Below are 23,353 nucleotides of genomic sequence, written 5' to 3' on the forward strand. Positions count from 1 at the left end.
CACTTTAAGTAATCTATACTTGTAAAGTTAATTGCATACTGATCATCATAAGTGAAGCAAAATTACACTAAAAGCCTGGCCTGCATGTTTGGTTTGTACTTGTACCTGAAGGTTCCTGCTCTGAATCTTCACTGATGCTGTCACCACTGCCGTGACAGCAGGAGCTCTTGCAGCACTAGTGCTGCTGACTGTGCTGCCACTGCTCCCTTCTCCACCTTTATAAAGAAAAATCCAAAAGCCATTCATAATATCCCAGCTATTCAAATTCACTAATTGACAATTTTTATGCACTGATGTTCATATAACAACAAATGGTCTTAATCTCATTGGGATTTTACCTGGTTAAATAAAGGTTAAATTAAATAATATAATACAAGGATTTCAGTATTCACATTTGTTTTATGAAGTTAGTTTTAGCCCATCAGCTAACCTCCTTATTAAGCTAGTCGTGCTGGATGGTCTGTTGTCACCACTGGTGTTTAATGTCTTACCTGCTATTTTACAGCACTTTGCTGCATCTGTGGCCAGTGCTTTTATCTTTTTAATTCTCTCCCTCTCTGCTCCACTGTTCCTCTTGGCCTGTCGACCTCAAAAAGAGAGGAGGGGGTGTGTTTGTGCGGTTTGTGCCCAACGTTGCTGCTCAGTCTGTGTGAGCTTCAGTGGGGCAGATGCCCTGATGAGCCGCACGACGGATTGTTTATTTAAAGATCACGCACGACACGACCTGACCTAACCTATCGCCAGTTCGACGGCCCGATGTATATGTATATATATATATATATATGTATGTATAAAACATCCCTCTCACCCTCTTGGGGTGGTATCTGTGTCATCCTCAAGCTTGGGTCCTCTATCAGAGGCTTGATAGTTTGAGGGTTCTGCGCAGTATCTTAGCTGTTCCTAGGACTACGCTCTTCTGGACTGAGGCTTCTGATGTTGTTCCTGGGATCTGTTGGAGCCACTCCCCCAGTTTGGGGGTCACTGCCCCAAGTGCTCCCACTACCACGCTCGGCTTGACCTTCCACATCTGCTCCAGCTATTCTTTCAACCCTTGGTACTTTTCAATCTTTTCGTGTTCCTTCTTTCTGATGTTGGCATCTGCTGGTATCGCCACATCTATCACCACCGCCAGAGGTGGGAAGTAACAAAGTACAAATACTTCATTACTGTACTTAAGTAGATTTTTCAGGTATCTGTACTTTACTTGAATATTTCATTTTCTGATGACTTTTTACTTTTACTCCCTTGTGTACTTTGTACACAAATATCTGTACTTTCTACTCCTTACATTGGAAAAACATGCTTGTTACTTTTTTAACCTCCATGGATGACAAGACGTAAAAGACGTTACATGATCGGACATGACTAGAGCATCGGACTAAAGAGGGAAAGTCGAAGAAGAAGAGGAACAGACCACGGAAAGGTATCAAGTGGGTGGAGAGTTAGAGAGGGAACCTCCAGCAGCATGGAGGATAGAAGTGAACTGGGGTGTAGTGCTGACGGCGACGCTTCCGCATCCATGGCCTTATTTAAGAGAACTGTTCGATGTTGTCAGCTCCAAGAAGGATTCATGCCGAATGCGCATCATTTTGATCGTATATAGCTAACGGTAGCTCTCCATATAAAAAACAACAACGCAATAACCCTCAATGTATTATTAAAAATTATCCAGATGCTCATGCAGGACCTCTGGTCAGTTCAGTCTAGATTACTCTGTCAGAACATTTTTAAATATATATATACACTACCAGTCAAAAGTGTTAGAACACCCTAATTTTTCCAGTTATTTATTACAATTCAAGTCGTGCAAGTCCAATGAATAGCTTGAAATGGTACAAAGGTAAGTACTGAACAACCAGAGGTTAAAAAAAAAAGATTTGTTTACCCAAAACTGAAAAATAATGTACATTTCAGAATTATACAAAAAGGCCTCTTTCAGGGAACACAAAGTGGGTTAACAATTTAAAGCTGTTCTGCAGCAATGAAGGTTGAATCAGCCTTGAAAGCTGATGCTACTAATTCCTACAGGGGTTCCAACTTTTCTTGGTTACTTACAACCCCCTCTGTCTGCATAAAAGCCTGCTGACATACTGCATCACAGTATGGTATGGCAGCTGCACTGTTGCAGACAGGGAGAGGCTGCAGAGAATCGTAAAGGCAGCGCAGAAGATCATTGGCTGCCCTCTCCCCTCCCTGACTGACATTTACACCTCCCACTGCCTTGGCAGAGCCAAAACCATCACCAAGGACAGCTCCCACCCTGGCTCCGACCTGTTTGACCTGCTGCCCCCTGGGAGGCGCTACAGGTGCATCAGGACGAAAACAAACAGACTCAAAAACAGCTTTTTTCCAAAAGCAATATCCACCCTGAACTCCCACATGCACTGATTTTTTCTTTCATGGATTCTCTCCATCTCCACTGTAACACTGTTTTAATGTGCAATATTCCAATCAATGTGCAATATTCCATTAATGTGCAATACATTCATTATATGCAATATATACTTATATATTTATACTTACATACTGTATATTCACCATATTTATTTCTGAAAATCTTCTCAGGACTGTGCACCTCTATGTTTATACTGTATATATTTTCATATGTCTTTTTATACTATATTTTTGTTTTTTGCACTGTTATTATTGGTGACGGCTTTAATCTCATTGTGCATGTATATAGTGACAATAAAGGCATTCTATTCTATTCTATTCTATTCTATAAAAGCAGTGTTGGAACACACTGTGGTACCAGACCCCCATAAGCATCAGGTGAACAATATTGTACTGCAGAAAGTAGTGTGTTGCTACAAAAATGGCGAGAAAAAGGCAATTAACAATGGAAGAGAGACAGACCATCATAATACTTAAAAAATGAAGGTCTTTCCTACAGGGAAATTGCAAAGAAAGTCAAGGTGTCAGTCAGTACAGTTTTCTTCACCATCAAAAGGCATTCAGAAACTGGGGGCAACTCTGACAGGAACTGCATTAGACTGGTTTGAATCCTAACTGTTTGACAGATTCCAATTTGTTCATGTCAACAATGATTCTTCTACTTATACAAAAGTAAGTTACGGTGCTCCTCAGGGTTCTGTGCTAGGACCAATACTCTTCACGTTATACATGTTGCCATTAGGCAAGATTATTAGAAAACATGGCATAAACTTCCATTGCTATGCAGACGACTCCCAGCTATATTTATCCATGAAACCAGATGAAACTAATCAGCTGGTTAAACTCCAAGCATGCCTTAACCCATTCAGGCCTAAATACTCTTCTGTAAACCCCCTCTCAAAACCTGAGGTTTTTCAAAATATGTCAACGCTTACTAAAACCTTAATTTCTCAGGCTCTGTAGCAGATAAAAACATGAGATTAAAAGCATTTGACAGCTTACTTCTTTGGCTTTCAACTTGACTGACTTGCTAGGGCATAATCTTCAAATGCATTTTTTTTTTAAAAAAATCAATAAACACCAAACATTTTTAAAATTTTGAAAATCAGTAAAGATCTATTTTTCCAATTACTTCGTCAATATCACTTCCTTCACTTGAGTCAGCCATGACGGATCGCTAGCACGGTGTTTAAAATTTCCGACCAAAACATACTCCACGTGTAGTCTTATTTCGACCAATCACAAAGCGTTTTATTAGTCACATGAGTTTAAAAAAAATCCCTAAGCATCTCTGTCACTCACCCCAAGAATATTTCAGCCAATCACAGTGCATATAATTGGCCATGTGCCTCGAAAAAGACGACAACGCTCAAAATGACACAGACGCGTTTGCCGGTCATAATGGTAACTACGCATAGATGCGTGATCCGGTCTTAAAGGTAAACACGCACAGATGCGTGATCCGGTCTGAATGGGTTAAAGACATAAAGGCTTGGATGACCTGTAATTTCCTACTCTTAAACTCAGACAAAACAGAAGTCATTGTATTTGGTCCTAAACATCTCAGAGATTCATTTTCAAATCACGTGGTTTCTTTGGATGGCATTACCTTAGCCTCCAGTACTACTGTGAAAAACCTTGGTGTTATATTTGATGAGGATATGTCCTTTAAATTGCACATAAAGCAAGTAACCAGGATTGCCTTCTTTCACCTGTGTAATATCGTCAAAATTAGGAACATCCTGTCTCAGAGTGATGCTGAAAAACTAGTTCATGCATTTGTGTCGTCCAGACTGGATTACTGTAATTCATTACTGTCTGGCTGTCCAAATAGCTCTTTAAAAAGCCTCCAATTGATTCAAAATGCCGCAGCAAGAGCATTGACAGGAATTAGCAAGAGAGATCATATTACTCCAGTTTTAGCTTCTCTTCACTGGCTCCCTTTAAAATCTAGAGTAGAATTTAAAATCCTCCTCCTTACATACAAGGCCCTCAAAGGCCTAGCTCCATCATATCTTAAAGACCTCATTGTACCATATCATCCCAACAGGTCACTTCGGTCTGAAAGTGCAGGCCCACTTGTGGTTCCTAGAATTTCAAAAAGTAGAATGGAAGGTAGAGCTTTCAGCTATCAGGCTCCTCTCCTGTGGAACCAACTCCCAGTTTGGGTTCGGGAGGTAGACACTCTCTCTATTTTTAAGGTCAGGCTTAAGACTTTCCTTTTTGATCAAGCTTATAGTTAGGGCTGGACTAAACCATCCCTTAGTTATACTGCTATAGGCCTAGGCTGCTGGGGGACGATGCACCAAACACATGTCCTCCTTCTTTCTTCTCTCTCCTCTCTCGCATCCTCCACTTTCTTTTCTCTGGCACAGAGCTCTTGCCCTCTAATTTCCTATCTACTACTAGTCATGCAATTCTGTGCTATTACTGTACAGAATGTTTACTGCTGTGTGTCCCTCCCCTCCCCTCCCCTCCTCCTTCTTCTTGTGAGTATCTCTGGCCTGGAGTTGTGTGTTTCCTGTGGAGCTTTATACTACATCTGTTGTCGTGGTCTCATCAGCCTGCCCAGTCTTCATGGAATCCTGCAGTTTTCCACTCCTACCTGAATGAACACTTCTCTAAACTGCCTATGATTCCTCTTACATTTTCAAACTATCATGTAACATCATCAGTTTGTATCATAAGATTCCACATGTACGCTTTAGTCAGATATGCGTATCTATGACTGATGTATGTTTATCTTGCTGTTCTCTTCTCTCTTTCTTCTGTCTGTACCCGGCTGGTCTTAAGCAGATGGGTCCCTCCATATGAGCTGGGTTCTGCTCAAGGTTTCTTCCTGTTAAAAGGGAGTTTTTCCTTGCCACCGTCGCCTTCAGGCTTGCTCTCTGGGTTTCAGGCTGGGTTTTTGTAAAGCGTCTTGAGACGATTTGTATCGTTATTGACGCTATATAAATAAAATTGAATTGAAATTGAAGAGGTTTGGTAGACCCAAAGCCACAACTGAATCAGAGGACAAGTTTCTGAGAGTTAACAGCTTGCGTGATAGGTGGCTCACAGGACAACAGCTTCAACCACAGCTTAATAGTGGTCGTAGTAAGCAAGTCTCAGTTTCAACTGTGAAGAGAAGACTTCGAGCTGCAGTTTTGACACGACAAGTTGCAGCAAGAAAGCCATTGCTAAGATGTCAGAATAAGACAAAGAGGCTCGCCTGGGCCATGAAACACCGCCATTGGGCTACTGAAGGCTGGAAGAAGGTATTATGGACTGATGAATCAAAATTTCAAATCTTCGGTTCATCACGCAGGATCTTTTTGTAAGCTGTCGAGTAGGCGAGAGGATGGTTCCACAGTGTGTGACATCAACTGTCAAACATGGAGGAGGAAGTGTGATGTCTGGGGCTGTTTTGCTGGATCCAGGGTCGGTGACTTGTACAGAGTGAGAGGCACCCTGAACCAAAACGGCTACCACAGCATTCTACAGTGCCATGCAACACCCTCTGGTATGCGCCTAGTTGGTCAGAGGTTCATCCTACAGCAAGATAATGACCCAAAAACTATGCCAGAACTACCTCAGGAAAAAAGAACATGATGGTAAGCTTGAAAACATGGAGTGGCCAGCACAGTCTCCAGACTGAAACCCCACTGAGCTGGTTTGGGATGAACTGGACAGAAGAGTGAAAGCCAAGCAACCTACAAGTGCCACACATTTATGGGAACTTCTGCAACAGACCTGGGTTCTGAAGAATATTTGATTTCTATTGTAGAAAGAATGCCACAAGTGTGTTCAGCTGTTATATCTGAGTCAAAAGGTTAGAATACATTTTGGTCTATAAATTGATTCCATGATTTCTTTTTCAACTCAAATTGCTTATTTGTTCTATGCTTTCATTTCAGAGTGCAATGAGACACTAAAATTAATAATTTTCAGTAAAAAACTAGAGTTGTGTGGTGTTCTAAAACTTTTGACAGGTAATGTATATATATAAATGTCCCTCTCACTTTCCTCGGGTGGTATCTGTGTCATCCTCAAGCTCGGGTCCTCTACCAGAGGCTTGGGAGTTTGAGGGTTCTGCGCAGTATCTTAGCTGTTCCTAGGACTGCGCTCTTCTGGACTGAGGCTTCTGATGTTGTTCCTGGGATCTGTTGGAGCCACTCCCCCAGTTTGGGGGTCACTGCCCCGAGTGCTCCTATTACCATGGTGATCCCGCTCGCCTTGACCTTCCACATCTGCTCCAGCTGTTATTTCAACCCTTGGTACTTTTCAACTTTCTCGTGTTCCTTCTTTCTGATGTTGCCGTCTGCTGGTATCGCCACATCTATCACCACCACCTTCTTCTGCTCTTTGTCTACCACCACTATGTCCGGTTGGTTAGCCAGGACCTGTTTGTCAGTCTGGAAGCTGAAGTCCCACAGCACCTTGGCCCTGTTGTTCTGAGCCACCTTCTGTGGTGCGGCCCATTGGGATTTGGGTACTTCTATTCCATACTGGGTACAGATGTTCCTGTACACTGTTCCAGCCACTTGGTTGTGTCTCTCCATGTACGCTGACCCGGCTAGCATCTTACACCCTGCTATTATGTGCTGGACTGTCTCAGGGGCATCTTTGCATAGTCTGCACCTTGGATCTGATCTACTCTTGTAGATCTTGGCCTCTATGGCTCTTGTACCTAGGGCCTGTTCTTGTGCTGCCATGATCAGTGCCTCTGTGCTGTCTCTGAGTCCAGCCTTTTCCAGCCATTGGTAGGTCTTCTCGATATCAGCCATTTCTTCAATTTGGCGGTGGTACATGCCATGTAGGGGCTTGTCCCTCCAGGTGATCTGCTCTTCTTCCTCTGCACTCTTATCGGATTTCAGTTGCCTGAGACATTCACTTAGCAGTTCGTCCTTTGTGGCCATCTTTCTGATGTACTCTTGGATTTTTGATGTTTCATCCTGGATAGTGGCCTTGATGCTCACTTGTCCTCGGCCTCCCTCTTTCCGCTTAGTGTATAGTCTCAGGGTGCTGGATTTGGGGTTAAACCCTCCGTGCATGGTGAGGAGCTTTCTTGTCTTGATGTCTGTGGCTTCTATCTCCTCCTTTGGCCAGCTTATGATCCCAGCGGGGTATCTGATGACTGGTATTGCGTACATGTTGATGGCTTGTGTTTCGTGTTCACAGGAATGACGCAGGGTTAGTTGTGATATCCTGGTTTATTAACCAACATAACGGCGATGCCATACGATACAGGTAGTTCGCATTAAGCACAATAACAAAACTGGTCCCTTCACCCGGTAACCTGTATAACAGAGTGTTCTTCTGTACGGTGGCTGCAGTGGCTCAACAAACTTATTAATAACACAGTGACTGATCTACATCCCCTTTTCTTATCTCTTGCTCAACTATCAATACCGGCTGAATAACATATACTGAACAATCACTCAAATAACATATATTAAACAACTGTTCAATAGTCACAAAGTGATGATTATCAAACATAAAGAAGGAAATCTGCCCTTAATGTACAAAATGAAAACAGCTGTCTTGACAAAGCATATGTTTAGACTTCAACACAAAATAAGGTAATTTATATACCTGAAACAAAACCCAAAGACCTCAATGTCGGCTTTTAGCAACTCAGAGAACTAACTTAAATGTCATAACCTTCAAACTTTTGAGCTGACTAAGTGACTCAATCCTCATACTTAGGAACTTAGGATTTGGCTTGCTGACACGACCATAGCGTGTGACATACAAGACCTCCTGTTGTGTTAGCAGGTATCACAGCTTTAGGAGATTTCATATGTGAGTGTTCCGTGTCCAGAGTGTTGTGCGACACTTTTGTTGGTGTGTGCTTATTGCTAAGTTCACGTCCACTCTCTTGACATTCACTGTCATCTGGGTGGTGCTCTGCTGGAGGAGGCTCGACAACAGGCAGAATGTGGCGCCTATTTCTCCTGTACAGCTTTCATTCTGAGTGAATGAGATATGATCTGGGCTCCTTGCAGATCTCCTTTACCATGCCTGTTCGATCGTAGCCGTGAGGGGTCTGCATTCTGACGACTTGTCCTTCCATCAAAGGTTGAAGTGGTCGGCTCGACTTGTCATAGCACAACTTCTGCGTCAGTCTTTTTTTAAGAAGCTGAGCCTTTACCTCCAGTGGCTTGTACACTTCTGGTTCAAGCAGCTTTCTTGAGACTGGCAAAGTGGTGCGTGTTTGCCTTGACATCAGTCTTTGCGCAGGGGACCCAAGTTTTGAGTCACGTGGTACATTTCTGAGATTTAACAGATTAGGAAAGACATCACTTCCATCTCTATGAGACTTTTCCATAAGCTGTTTTGCACTGCGAACAGCCCTCTCAGCTAAACCATTAGATTGAGGATATTCTGGGCTGCGAGTGAAATCCCAGTGTGTAGCAAAGTCCTTGAAGCGCTGACTCGTGAACTGTCTACCATTGTCAGATACGAGTGTGTGTGGAGTCCCATGAACTGAGAAATGTCTTTTGAGTTTGGTGATGACTGTTGCTGATGTAGCATCACCAGTGTTTGGAATAACGCCGTTTAAAAGAACGGCGTTAGGTAACGACGTTATTTTTTCAGTAACGGGGTAATCTAACTAATTACTTTTCCCGTCGTTACAACGCCGTTAACGTTACTGAACGTTAAATGCGGTGCGTTACTATGCATTGATTGAATAAACTGTGTAATCCGAACGCACCCCTGTCTCAACGCTAGTGAGGAGGTGGGTTAATAACGAGGTAAGCGATTATGATTGGCTAAGGCAGAGTCATGTTTCATGGTAGCCAATCAGAGCCAGTGGTTTTACACACATGACAGCACACGCGCCACACACACACACACACACATCAGCTAAACAGAGATTCGAAGAAGCAGCAGAGATGGCGAGTCAGGAGCAATCCGATGAAAAGTTGGCATTTTCAAGGTGGAGATACTACTTCAATAAATTAAAAAAATTGTGGTCAAAGGGAGGAACGTGCATGTAATGTGTACATTATGTCCAGGAGCGAAGACTTTGTCGACATCCATTGTAAGCAACTCTAATTTAATGAAGCATCTCACAACAACACACCAAAGCTAGTGGCCAAAAACACCGATACCTCCACCACAGATGATAGCTCCCATCTAAACCCTATCGAAATATAAGTATTATATATATAAGTATAATATAAATATAAATAGAAAATATATGTATAAATATCGAAAGCTACTACAAACACCTGTCTGTTCTCATTTCAACTGACTTGTGAAAACTGCTCAAAAAAATCCAAATTCTTTGACATATAGCAACTTTTTTTTTTTAACAGTAACGCAAATAGTTACTTTCCCTGGTAACGCGTTACTTTTATTATAGAGTAATTCAGTTACTAACTCAGTTACTTTTTGGAACAAGTAGTGAGTAACTATAACTAATTACTTTTTTAAAGTAACGTTCCCAACACTGAGCATCACAGAGTAAATCAATCTCATACCAGCCTGAATATGAGTCTACAAAAACTAGGTACAGCTGATTGCGCCACTCAAAGATGTCTGTTGCTACAGTGGACCAGGGAAGATCTGGCACCGGGTGTAGCTGGAGTGGTTCTTTCTGCTGATGTGGTTTTGTGCTGTTACACACTGAGCATGACTGTATTTCTTTGTCAATGTCGTCTGTCATTGTAAGCCAGAAAACAATCCCCCTTGCTCTGCGTTTAGTTGCTTCTGCACCAGGATGTCCTCTGTGTACAATGCTAGTGTAGACTTTTTGTAAAGACTTTGGAATGACAGCCTTATGACCTTTCATCCATTTTCAATAGTCAGTTCATCTCTGAAAGGATAATAAGGATAGAGAGCATGAGGAAGGCTGGATGGTCTGCTAGGCCATCTATGTCTGATGATGGAGCTGAGAGTCTGCAGAGTTGCGTCATCTTCTGTGTGTTCTTTCAACTCCGACAGCCGGGAAGAAGAAATGTAGTTGACTGTCATCACATCAAAGCTGTCCTCCTCTTCACCTTCCTGAACAGTTGAGCTTCTGGGAGCTCGAGACAGTGTGTCTGCCGCATACATAAGTTTGCCACTTTTGTATACAAGTGTGAGGTCATACTTTTGCAGTCTGAGCATCATCCTTTGCAGTCTTGCCGGAGCTGCATGAATAGGCTTCTTTAGTATGGTGACCAGGGGTTGATGGTCTGTTTCTATGGTCACTGGCTTGGCATAGATATAGTCATTGAATTTTGAGCAAGCAAAAACTACTGCCAGCAGCTCCTTCTCAATCTGTGCATATCTGGTTTCAATGTCAGTTAATGTGCGTGAAGCATAGGCTACAGGTTTCCCTTCCTGCAGACACGCAGCACGAAGCATCGCATGTGAGAGTCACAGGTTTGTTCACGTCGAAGTATGACAGAACCGGTGGACTAGACACATGTGTTTTTAGCTGTTCAAAAGCATTTTGCTGCTGGTCATGCCATGTCCATGCTGTGTCCTTGTGTGTTAGTTGTCGTAGTGGAGCTGTTAGCTCACTGAAGTTGGGAATAAACTTTCCAAGGTAGTTAACCATCCCAAGAAATCTTTGTAAAGCTGGAACATCTGTTGGAGTTGGCATTTCACTGATTGCTTTTGTTTTGGAGGGGTCTGCCTTGAGGCCTTCACTGGAGAAAACATGACCAACATAGCTGACCTGGTGTAGCCGGAACCTGCACTTGAGAGGATTGAGTCTCAAATTCACCTCTCTGGCACGGTTGAGCACTCTTCTCAAATTAGCATCATGTTCTTCCACCATCTTACCGCCAATGAGTATGTCGTCAACTATAATTGCACAGGGATACCCAGCAAAAATCTGTTCCATGGAGCGCTGGTACACCTCACTGACCGAGTTGAGTATGAAGGGCATTCGCAGAAATCTGTAGCGACCAAAACTGGTGCTGAAGGTAGTTAACATTGAGGATTTGTGAGGAATCTGCCAAAATGAATTTTTTGCATCCAAAACTGAAAATACAGTCGCATTTGACATGTGTGCAGCCACTTCCTCTACAGTGTGCATGGGGTGGTGTGGTCGTTTTAGGGCAGTGTTAAGGTCTCTTGGATTTATGCATATTCTAATTTCTTGCTTGTCCTTTTTGTTTGTACCATTGATGACACCCAGTCGGTTGGCTCAGAAACTGGGGTGATGACACCTAATTCCTGCATTCTGTTCAATTCAGCTTTGACTCGGTCTTTCATAGCCACAGGAATGTGATGTGCAGGACGAACAACAGGTCTCACCTCTGGATCAAGTGTCATGGAGTAAGTCACAGGTAGTTTCCCAAGCTCATCTGAGAAGAGGTCACTGTATTCAGTGTGAATTTGCTGCGACAGATCATTATCAGTAGAGGTTAACTGATGAACATCTTTGCTGAATGAGACGAGTCTCATCTCTCTGCATGCACGAAGACCAAGCAGTGGCAAAACATCCTCATGAACAATGAAGAACGGCAATGTGTGTGTTTGTCCCTGTAGGTGACACTGTAGCTGAACAAGACCAACAGTTTTAATTTTGCTGCCCCCATATGCAACAAGGTTTGTGGGTTTCATGTTTACTTCAAATTGTTCATTTCTCTTTATCTGTTCAAATGTCTGAATTGACAGGACATTACACTTAGCTCCAGTATCAACTTTCAGCTCAACTGGACTTCCATTGACATGTACAGTAACAAAAGCTTCATCTTCTTTATTTACGTGTCTTTTTCAGTGTTAGGCCATCAACCTAGAATGTATCATCAGCAACGTTATCAGCTTGGTCAGGTTCAGTCTGATGAACAACTCTCCTGGATTGTAGCTTATTGTGGCCCTGTCGTACAGATCTACAACATCTTTTAAAGTGATTCCATTTTTTACAGGCGTTGCACTGATGACCAAAAGCTGGGAATTTGTCTCTCTTGGCCACATGACTGCCTTCATAGTTGTTGCAGTTAGCAATGCTCTGTGTGCCATAGTTTTCTGGGTGATTGTCCACTTTGTCTCCATCATGCTTTTTTATTCTCATGAATTTTGGGTGGACAGCATCAACATTTGTAGCATAGTGTTGTTGTGAAGCTAATGTCTTGTTGTGCTCTTCCGTCATGTCATTTATTTGACAGACAGAAACTGCTTTGGCTAGTGTCAAGTCACTATCACATAATAGCACTTTCCTCAGATTGTCATTATTTATGCCACAGACAAGTCTGTCCCGAACTAGCTCTTCACATAAATCTCCAAAGTTGCAGCTCGTTGCTTTAATTCTCAAGTCACTGACATATGATTCAATGGTCTCACCAGCCCTCTGATTGCGTGTGTTGAACTTGTGTCTTTCCATCGTAATATTGGACTGTGGGTTGCATATCTCACGAAACTTTCTTTTCAGGCATTCGGGATCCTCCTTGGATTCAGCGGGAACGAGGACTTGTCCTCCCTCGCCAGGTGCTCTCACTTCCGCTGCATACACAAAAGACCGCGTTCAATGGCCTCTGGTCCAGCCAAATTGAGAAGAATGTATGCACGGGTGCGGGCTGACTTGTCGGAGTGTGCCGCCGCGACGAAAATATCGTATTCCTGTTCGAAGATCCGCCAGTTTTCACTGATGTTGCCAGAAAAGACGAGAGGGTCGGGTCGCCGAAATCCGTCCACCATGTTCGCTGATTCGCTCTGTAGGTAAGGTGGCTCAGTTGTCCTCTCCAGAAAAATAAAAAATCTCGGCCGAAAAAATGTGCGTGAACGTTCCAAAATCCTCTAGTTCTGACACCATGTTTCGTGTTCACAGGAATGACGCAGGGTTAGTTGTGATATCCTGGTTTATTAACCAACATAACGGCGATGCCATACGATACAGGTAGTTTGCATTAAGCACAATAACAAAACTGGTCCCTTCACCCGGTAACCTGTATAACAGAGTGTTCTTCTGTACGGTGGCTGCAGTGGCTCAACAAACTTATGAATAACACAGTAACTGATCTACAGCTTGGATCTTGTTCCTGCCATTTAGCTGACTTTTCAGGACCTGCCTCACTCTCTGGAGGTATTTGGTTGTGGTTGACTTCCTTGCGGCTTCCTCATGGTTTCCGCTAGCCTGTGGGATACCAAGGTACTTGTAGCTGTCTTGGATATCACCTATGTTGCCCTCTGGTAGGTCGACCCCTTCAGTTCTGATCATCTTGCCTCTCTTTGAGACCATCCGGCCACACTTGTCCAATCTGAATGACATCCCTATGTCGTTGCTGTAGATCCTGGTGGTGTGGATCAGTGAGTCGATTTCTCGCTCATTCCTGGCGTACAGCTTGATGTCATCCATGTAGAGCAGGTGGCTAATTGTTGCTCCACTTCGGAATTGGTACCCGTAACCACTCTTTGTGATGATCTGACTGAGGGGATTCAGGCCTATGCAGAACAGCAGTGGTGATAGTGCATCTCCTTGGTATATGCCGCATTTGATGTTGACTTGGGCAATTGGCTTTGAGTTGGCCTCTAGGGTTGTCTTCCACATTCCCATTGAGTTCTGGATGAAGGCCCTTAGGTTCCTGTTGATCTTATACAGTTCCAGACATTCCAGTATCCATGTGTGTGGCATTGAGTCGTAAGCTTTCTTGTAGTCAATCCAGGCGGTGCACAGGTTGGTCTGTCTGTTCTTACAGTCTCGGGCGACTGCTCTATCGACCAGTAACTGGTGCTTGGCTCCTCTGGTGTTGCTACCAATTCCCTTCTGAGCCCCGCTCGTGTATTGAGCTACGTGCTTACTCATCTTAGCTGCAATTATGCCTGACAGGGCCTTCCATGTTGTGGAGAGACAGGTTATTGGCCGGTAGTTGGATGGGATAGGTCCTTCTGGGGGTCCTTCAGGATTAGGACTGTCCTGCCCTGGGTTAGCCACACTGGGTGGGACCCATCCCTTAGCAGCTGGTTCATCTGTGCTGCTAGGCGTTGATGGAGTGCTGTTAGCTTCTTCAGCCAGTAGGCATGGATCATATCAGGGCCTGGTGCTGTCCAGCTCTTCATCTTTGACACTCTTTCTTGGATGTCTGCCATTGAGATGGTTACTGGTTCTTGTTCTGGGAGGTTGCTGTGGTCTGCTCTTAGGTCCACTAGCCATTGGGCATCTAGGTTGTGTGATGCCTCTTTTTCCCATATACCCTTCCAGTATTCTTCCACCTCAGCTCTTGGTGGGTCTGACCGGTTGTTATTTCCTCCCTGCCACTGAGAATACACCTTGGCTGGTTCAGTGGAGAACAGCTTGTTTATTCTCCTGGTCTCTGCCTCCTTGGTGTATCTCTTCAACCGGGTGGCCAGCGCTGTTAGTCTCTGTTTGGCAGTTTCGAGTGCTTCAGGTATGGAGAGCTTGGTGTACTTCCTGGGTGCCCCTTTATTCACCATGTTGCCTTTCTGCAGTTCTGTTAGCTGGCTAACTTCTCTCCGTGTTGCCCGTATCTTGGCCTCTAACCGTGTTCTCCATGGTGGATGTTGCCTGTTATGGTTTGAGCCCATCTTGTAGCCTAGCATTTCTAGGATTACTGTTGCTGTACTGTGTATCAACTTATTGGTCTCAGTGATGGTTCCCGTAGCAATTGTTGTTAGTGCAGCATTCACATCTACTAGTAGATCTTCTGAAGGTACTTTACAAGTCAGCTTCGGTATTCGTCTGGGGTTCCAGGCTTCTAATTGTGCCATGATCTTCATTCTCAGGTCAGCAGCTCTTGCACTGAGGCTGGTATCTGTTGGGGCTTGGCACCCAATCTCTGATTGTGGGGGTGATGGTGGCATCCCCCCGCTGACCTGTCGTCCTGGTGCCCCCTTGCCATAGCATTGTTGTTGTATCTCATCAATCTCTAGTTGTGATAGGAGTTTTCGATTGCTGATGTTGGAACACTGGGCTAACAGCTGTTTCGTTGTTGGCCTTGATTGTGGGTTTCGAAGTGACCATTGGTCCCTGATTCGCTGCATGTATCCCTTCGCTCTAGGGTTGCTCGTATAGTAGCATTCCAACAGTTCCGTGTTTTCCGCCCTTGTCCATCTATGTCTTGTTCCAGTAGCCCATTTCTCATCAGGTTGCCTTGGTTCCCTAGCACCTGACGCGGACCTTGTTGACCCGGGCGACGTCCGAGCCGGTGTGACTCTGTCATTTGTCTGTACTCTCATGTTCCTGAGGTAGGCCTGATACATTAAGGATTGCAACATGTATGCAATACCAGTCATCAGATACCCCGCTGGGATCATAAGCTGGCCAAAGGAGGAGATAGAAGCCACAGACATCAAGACAAGAAAGCTCCTCACCATGCACGGAGGGTTTAACCCCAAATCCAGCACCCTGAGACTATACACTAAGCAGAAAGAGGGAGGCCGAGGACTAGTGAGCATCAAGGCCACTATCCAGGATGAAACATCAAAAATGAACTGCTAAGTGAATGTCTCAGGCAACTGAAATCCGATAAGAGTGCAGAGGAAGAGGAGCAGATCACCTGGAGGGACAAGCTGTTGGGGCTTGAATGCAGGGTGGACCCAAAATGCAGAGAGATCAGTTGGCAAGGTTTAACAAATGTTTATTTTCCAGATCCTCAACAAAAGGCAAAAACTACAAACTCAAAATTAGTCGCTCAAGGTAACAAGGCACAGCAGGCAGCGACCGGAGGCTGGCAGACAGCAAGGAACTGAAGCAGTTAGAAAATGGAATCATCCGACAGTGGTGTCGAGGGTGAACCGGCTTTTACGGGGTGGTGATTGTGAGATGGAACTCAGGTGTGCTCTGCAGTAGAGGGCTGCATTGGGATTGGGACCCGCCGGGTCCCGCGGGACCCAACGCAAATCTCGCGGGAGCGGGCAGTTTGAACTTTGCTGCGGGCGGGAATGGGCGGCTAAAAAAAACCACTGCAGGATCGGGAGGTAGCCTAGCGACATGATGGAGATGTCATTACTACTACTATTCATCTTCCTGACCAGTGCGTCAGAATACATGCAGGCCAGGGAAACGAAACAAACAACCCCATGAATCTCTTTAATAATAGCAATACAAATACGTTTTTTTTTTCTTCCTGCGGGACGGGAGAAGACACAAAATCAATGCATCTCTATTATTGTGCGGGAATAAATTCTCAGAGTTTTGCGGGTGCGGGTGGGAGTGGACATACATATTGCGGGAGCGGGCGGTAGTGTAACACACACGTTGCGGGAGCGGGCGGTAATGGTCAGAAATTCGGCGTGCGTGGGCGGGAGCGGGATGAAGAAAACAGTCCCGCGCAGGGCTCTACTCTGCAGATCCTAAAGAGAAAAGTGGGTCAGCCACGCCTCCGAGCCACCACCTGCACCGCTGGAGAAAAAGAAAAGGGAAAAACTGAACATGGCCACAAACTAAGAATATAAGACAAAAAACCTCAAACCATAACAGTACCCCCCCACTAAGGGACACCACCTGGCATCCTACCAGGCTTGTCAGGGAACCTAGCATAAAAGTCAGATAATAGGACAGGGTCCAAAAGCATGGAGCGTGAAACCCAAGAGTGCTCCTCGGGGCCGTACCCCTCCCAATCCACTAGAAACTGGTAACCGCGGCCTCGCCTGCGAACATCCAGGATGCGGTTGACTGTGAAGGCTGGGTGGCCATCAATGAGGCGGGTCAGAGGAGGCGGGTCGGGTGGGGGATTCAGGGGACTGTCAACTACTGGTTTCAACAGAGACACATGAAAAACTGGATGTACCTTGAGTGCTGCAGGGAGTTTCAGTCGGACTGCACTGGGATTAATAATGCGTTCTACGACATAGGGGCCGATGTATCTGGGAGACATCTTGCGGGACTCGGTCTGGAGAGGGAGGTCCCGAGCGGACAGCCAGACCTGCTGGTTCCGGGCAGCTGTCCGTACTAAAGCCGCACGGGCCTCCTGCCAGACCCGACGAGCTCGGCGGTAGTGGGATTGGACTGACGGAACAGCAACCTCCATCTCCTGACTGGGGAATGGGGGGGGTTGAAAACCGTTATAGACCATAAAAGGAGACATACCCGTAGCAGAGCTGACCAGGGAGTTGTGGGAGTACTCCACCCAGGGCAAGTATGTAGACCAGGAGATTGGGAGACGTGCCGCCACACACCGCAGCGATGATTCCAGGCTCTGATTTGCCCGTTCCGTCTGGCCATTAGATTGGGGATGATATCCGGAGGTTAAGCTGGTCGTCACCCCTAGGGCTCGGCAGAAACCCCTCCACACCTGAGAAGTGAACTGCGGACCCCTGTCTGAAACAATGTCCTGGGGGATACCATGTAGGCGAAAAACATGCTGAACCAGGAGATCAGAGGTTTCGAAGGCTGAGGGGAGCTTGGAGACTGCGACAAAGTGAACAGATTTTGAAAAACGGTCAGTGATCGTCAGAATAGTGGTGTTACCTTCAGAGGGAGGAAGGCCGGTGACAAAATCCACAGCTATGTGGGACCAGGGGCGATGTGGGATGGGTAGGGGTTGAAGGAGACCTGCCGGGGCGCGGTGGGAGGGCTTATTCCTGGCACAGACGGAACAGGCTGTAACAAACTCTCTTGTGTCTGAGGTAATGGTTGGCCACCAGAAACGCTGCTGCAACAAGAAAAGAGTCCAGTGTATTCCAGGGTGACAGGCCACCTTAGATGCATGCCCCCACTGGAGCACAGGAGTTCTCATTGACTGGGGAACATACAGTCGTCCGGGGGGACACCCGTCTGGTGCTGTTTCCTCCAGGTGGGCCTCTTGGACCCTCTGTTCAATTTCCCACCTGGCTGCCCCGACCACACAGGATGACGGTAGGATGGTTTCTTCTGTGGCCTCCTCTTCCCCTGATGTGAACTGCCTAGAGACGGCATCTGGCTTGACGTTTCGCGAGCCTGGGCAGTAGGTGAGGGTGAAGTTGAATCTTCCTAAGAAGAGGGCCCACCTGGCTTGGCGTGAGTTGAGTCGGCGAGCAGAACGGAGATAGACGATGAATGGCTGGACCGCCCCCTCCAACCAGTCCTGTAGGGCCAGGACCACCGCAAGTAACTCTCGGTTCCCCACGTCATAGTTCCTCTCTGCTGGAGTCAGGCGTCGGGAGAAGAAGGCACAAGGGTGAAGTTTGTGGTCAACAGGCGAGCGCTGGGAGAGGACGGCCCCGACCCCTGAGTCAGAGGCATCAACCTCCACAATAAACTGGAGGCCTGGATCGGGATGGATTAAAACAGGAGCCGCAGTGAACTTAGTTTTTAGCTTATCAAAGGCTGCCTGAGCATCGGGTGACCATACAAACGTTCTCTTTAATGAAGTTAACTGGGTGAGAGGGACAGCAAGGCGACTACAGTTACGGATAAACCTTCTATAAAAGTTGGCAAATCCCAGAAATCTTTGTAATTGTTTCCGAGTGGTGGGAGCAGGCCACTGTTCCACTGCTCTGATCTTTTCAGGGTCTGGTTTGAGCTGCCCCTTCTCGACCACATAACCCAAAAAACTAATGGAGGCGGCATGGAAATCACACTTTTCCGCCTTTACAAACTACTTATTCTCAAGCAGTCTCTTTAACACCTGCCTAACATGGTCAACATGTTCTGCATAGCTACGAGAAAAAATTAAAATGTCATCAAGGTAAACAAAAACAAACCTGTTCAGCATGTCTCTGAGCACATCATTGACTAGGGCCTGGAAAACAGCAGGAGCATTTGTTAAACCAAAAGGCATAACTAAATATTCAAAGTGCCCCAAGTGCGTGCTGAATGCAGTTTTCCATTCATCCCCCTCTTTAATCCTGATTAAGTGGTAAGTGTTTCTCAAGTCCAGTTTTGAGAAAATGACTGCATCGTGAAGTGGTGTGAAGGCCGAGTCTAACAGCGGGAGAGGGTACTTGTTTTTGACGGTGATGGCGTTTAGTTTGGTGTAGTCTATACAAGGTCGCAGAGTTTTGTCTTTTTTATCAACAAAAAAGAACCCTGCACCAACCGGGGAAGAAGAGGGACGAATGAGGCCCGCTGTTAGTGAATCATTGATGTATTTTTCCATAGACTCCTTTTCTGGTTTGGATAGGTTGTACAGTCTTTGTGTGGGCAGAGGTGCACCAGGGAGCAGATCAATAGTGCAGTCATATGGCCGGTGTGGTGGAAGAGTGAGAGCTCGGTCTTTACTGAAAGCTTCTTTTAGATCATGATATTCACAGGGAACGCTCGTTAAATCTATGTTCTCAGGTGGTGTAGGCACAATGGTGGAGTGTTTGGGGATGGCTGAGAGAAGACAGTGTTGGTGGCAGTGATCACTCCAACTATGTATGGAAGCTGTTGACCAGTCTATGTGTGGGTTGTGAGTTTGTAGCCAGGGCAGACCAAGAACAACAGAGGTTAAGGGAGATGATATGACATATAGTTCTGCAAGCTCATGGTGGTTTCCTGATAAGGTTAGTTTGATTGACTTGGTTTTGTGTGTGATGCTATCAGTGGGTCTGCCGTCAATAGCCAGAACTCTTTTGGGTTGGTCTAGCTGGTAAATTGGGAGATTATGTTCTCTTACCAAACCAATGTCTATGAAATTGTCATCTGCTCCTGAGTCAATTAATACGTCTACGGAAAGAGTCTGCTGTGTCCAGTGTATCATACCTGATAATCGTATGCGGTTAGTGGAGGAAGCCATGGAGATTTGGCTCACCAGTGTCCTCCTAGCTGCTGGTGAGCCTGTCCTTTTGGTGCTGCAGGACACTGTGCTCGATAATGTCCCTCCTGGCCGCAGTAGACGCAGAGTCTGTTCGTGAAGCGACGCCGTCTCTCCTCTAGGGACAACTTAGCCCTCCCCAACTGCATGGGTTCCTCCACCATCGGGGAACCAGGGGAGCTGGTGTCTGCTCTGGTGTTGCTGGATGGGGGGCCAATGGTGGAGGGGAATGACAACATTTGTTTGGCTGGAGCGGGGGCGAGGGAACAAAACCTCTGTACCTGTGATCTTTTCCTACGTCTTTCTCTTATCCTGTTGTCCAATCTGATGGTTAAGTTTATCAATGATTCCAAGCTATCAGACTCATCTTTGGTGGCTAACTCATCCTTTAATTCCTCTGATAACCCCTTAACAAATATCCCCTGTAGTGCTGTGTCGTTCCATCCACTTTCTGCGGCTAAAATGCGAAACTCGAGTGCAAATTGAGAAGCTGACTGGGATCCCTGCCTCAAGTTAAGCATACGGCTAACAGCCTCTTTCCCTTTAACAGGATGGTCAAAAAGCTTTCTCATTTCCTGGGTGAATGCTTGATAAGACTGAGTAAGTTCTGGAGAGTGAGTTGATAAAGCTAGCGCCCAAGCAGAGGCTTGGTCAGACAGGAGGCTCATGACAAAAGCTATTTTAGCCTGATCAGTGACATAGGCGCCTGGTTGTTGATGGAAAACTAATGAACACTGATGCAGGAACTGTGAGCATGTCCCTGGGTGACCGGAATACCTGGGGGGTGTGGGGATGTAAGGTTCACGGGCCATGGGCGTGGGTGCCACAGCTGATCCTGGCTCGGGTGACGGTGCGAGCAGAGGGGAAGGGGCTGCACGAGGGAGAGCACCGAGTTGATCCGCAATGGCGTCCATCCTCCCTCTTAGCTCAGTTACTCCCGTGGCTAACTGCTGTAAGTGGTCCACCACTTGTCGTAGAGTGGAGTCATGCTCACTCACCAGAACGCCCTGTGTTGTGAGCGCTTGCATGAGGCGGTCTTTCTCTGCTGGGTCCATCGTGGTCAGATGATTCTGTTGGGGCTTGAATGCAGGGTGGACCCAAAATGCAGAGAGATCAGTTGGCAAGGTTTAACAAATGTTTATTTTCCAGATCCTCAACAAAAGGCAAAAACTACAAACTCAAAATTAGTCGCTCAAGGTAACAAGGCACAGCAGGCAGCGACCAGAGGCTGGCAGACAGCAAGGAACTGAAGCAGTTAGAAAATGGAATCATCCGACAGTGGTGTCGAGGGTGAACCGGCTTTTATGGGGTGGTGATTGTGAGATGGAACTCAGGTGTGCTCTGCAGATCCTAAAGAGAAAAGTGGGTCAGCCACACCTCCGAGCCACCACCTGCACCGCTGGAGAAAAAGAAAAGGGAAAAACTGAACATGGCCAACTAACAAACTAAGAATATAAGACAAAAAACCTCAAACCATAACACAAGCCCCTACATGGCATGTACCACCGCCAAATTGAAGAAGTGGCTGATATCGAGAAGACCTACCAATGGCTGGAAAAGGCTGGACTCAGAGACAGCACGGAGGCACTGATCATGGCAGCACAAGAACAGGCCCTAGGTACAAGAGCCATAGAGGCCAAGATCTACAAGAGTACAATTCAATTCAATTCAATTTTATTTATATAGCGTCAATAACAATACAAATCGTCTCAAGACGCTTTACAAAAACCCGGCCTGAAACCCCCAGAGCAAGCCTTAAGGCAACGGTGGCAAGGAAAAACTCCCTTTTAACAGGAAAACCTCGAGCAGAACCCAGCTCATATGGAGGGACCCATCTGCCTAAGGCCAGCCGGGTACAGACAGAAGAAAGAGAGAAGAGAACAGCAAAGAGAGAAGAGAACAGAACAGCAAGATAAACATACATCTGTCATAGATACACATATCTGGCTAAAGCGTACATGTGGAATCTTATGATACAAACTGATGATGTTACATGAGTAGATCAGATCCAAGGTGCAGACTATGCAAAGATGCCCCTGAGACAGTCCAGCACATAATAGCAGGGTGTAAGATGCTAGCCGGGTCAGCGTACATGGAGAGACACAACCAAGTGGCTGGAATAGTGTACAGGAACATCTCTACCCAGTATGGAATAGAAGTACCCAAATCCCAATGGGCCGCACCACAGAAGGTGGCTGAGAACAACAGGGCCAAGGTGCTGTGGGACTTCAGCTTCCAGACTGACAAACAGGTCCTGGCTAACCAACCGGACATAGTGGTGGTAGACAAAGAGCAGAAGAAGGCGGTGGTGATAGATGTGGCGATACCAGCAGACGGCAACATCAGAAAGAAGGAACACGAGAAAGTTGAAAAGTACCAAGGGTTGAAAGAACAGCTGGAACAGATGTGAAAGGTCAAAGCGAGCGTGATCCCCGTGGTAGTAGGAGCACTCGGGGCAGTGACCCCCAAACTGGGGGAGTGGCTCCAACAGATCCCAGGAACAACATCAGAAGCCTCAGTCCAGAAGAGCGCAGTCCTAGGAACAGTTAAGATACTGCGCAGAACCCTCAAACTTCCAGGCCTCTGGTAGAGGACCCGAGCTTGAGGATGACACAGACACCACCCGAGGAGGGTGAGAGGGATGTTTTATATATATATATATATATGTATATGATTTTGAGACAATCATAAAGAAAGTTAAGTGTATTCTCTGTTCTTGGATATAGAGGGATTTATCAAAGTTTGGACCCATTTTGATCTCTCTCCGGTATAATGCATCCTGCTTAACTTAAATGAATGAATTATTTTCAACTTCATCTGGAAAAACACCATTATCTTAGAATATCCTCACCATTTCACCCAGAGCTGGCTCATGGCACTTGTTGGAGGGAAGTGCTGGGTGGGGTTTAGCTGGAGGCAAAACAATCCACAGGATTATGTTAGTTAACACAGATTAGTAGCTTCTGTTGGTTTGTTCTTGACAATGGTGGAAGAAAATGTGAGTTTTCTAATTTAAATATGTACTCTCAGTCACTCCCCAGGACCACAAAAGTTTCTTGAAAAAATTAACATTAATAGACGGGACCAGATTGGACCCATCTATTAATGGTAGACTTGTAGTCAAGACCGCCTAAACCGAGACCAAGACACTACCAAGACCAGAGAGTATCAAGACAAGACCAAGACCAAGACAGACCAAGTCAAGACCAAGACTAGTTCAGCTCGAGACCGAGACCAAGACCGAGACCAAAAAAATAAACTATTTTTTTTGCCATTTTGCATGAGTTGTAGAACCTAAGCACCATACTGGGTTCAGCTTCTTAGTATAAATATGAGATTGTATTATTTCAACTACAGGGACA

The sequence above is a fragment of the Chelon labrosus genome (genome assembly GCF_963514085.1).
Source record: "Chelon labrosus genome assembly, chromosome: 19".
Classification (NCBI taxonomy): domain Eukaryota; kingdom Metazoa; phylum Chordata; class Actinopteri; order Mugiliformes; family Mugilidae; genus Chelon; species Chelon labrosus.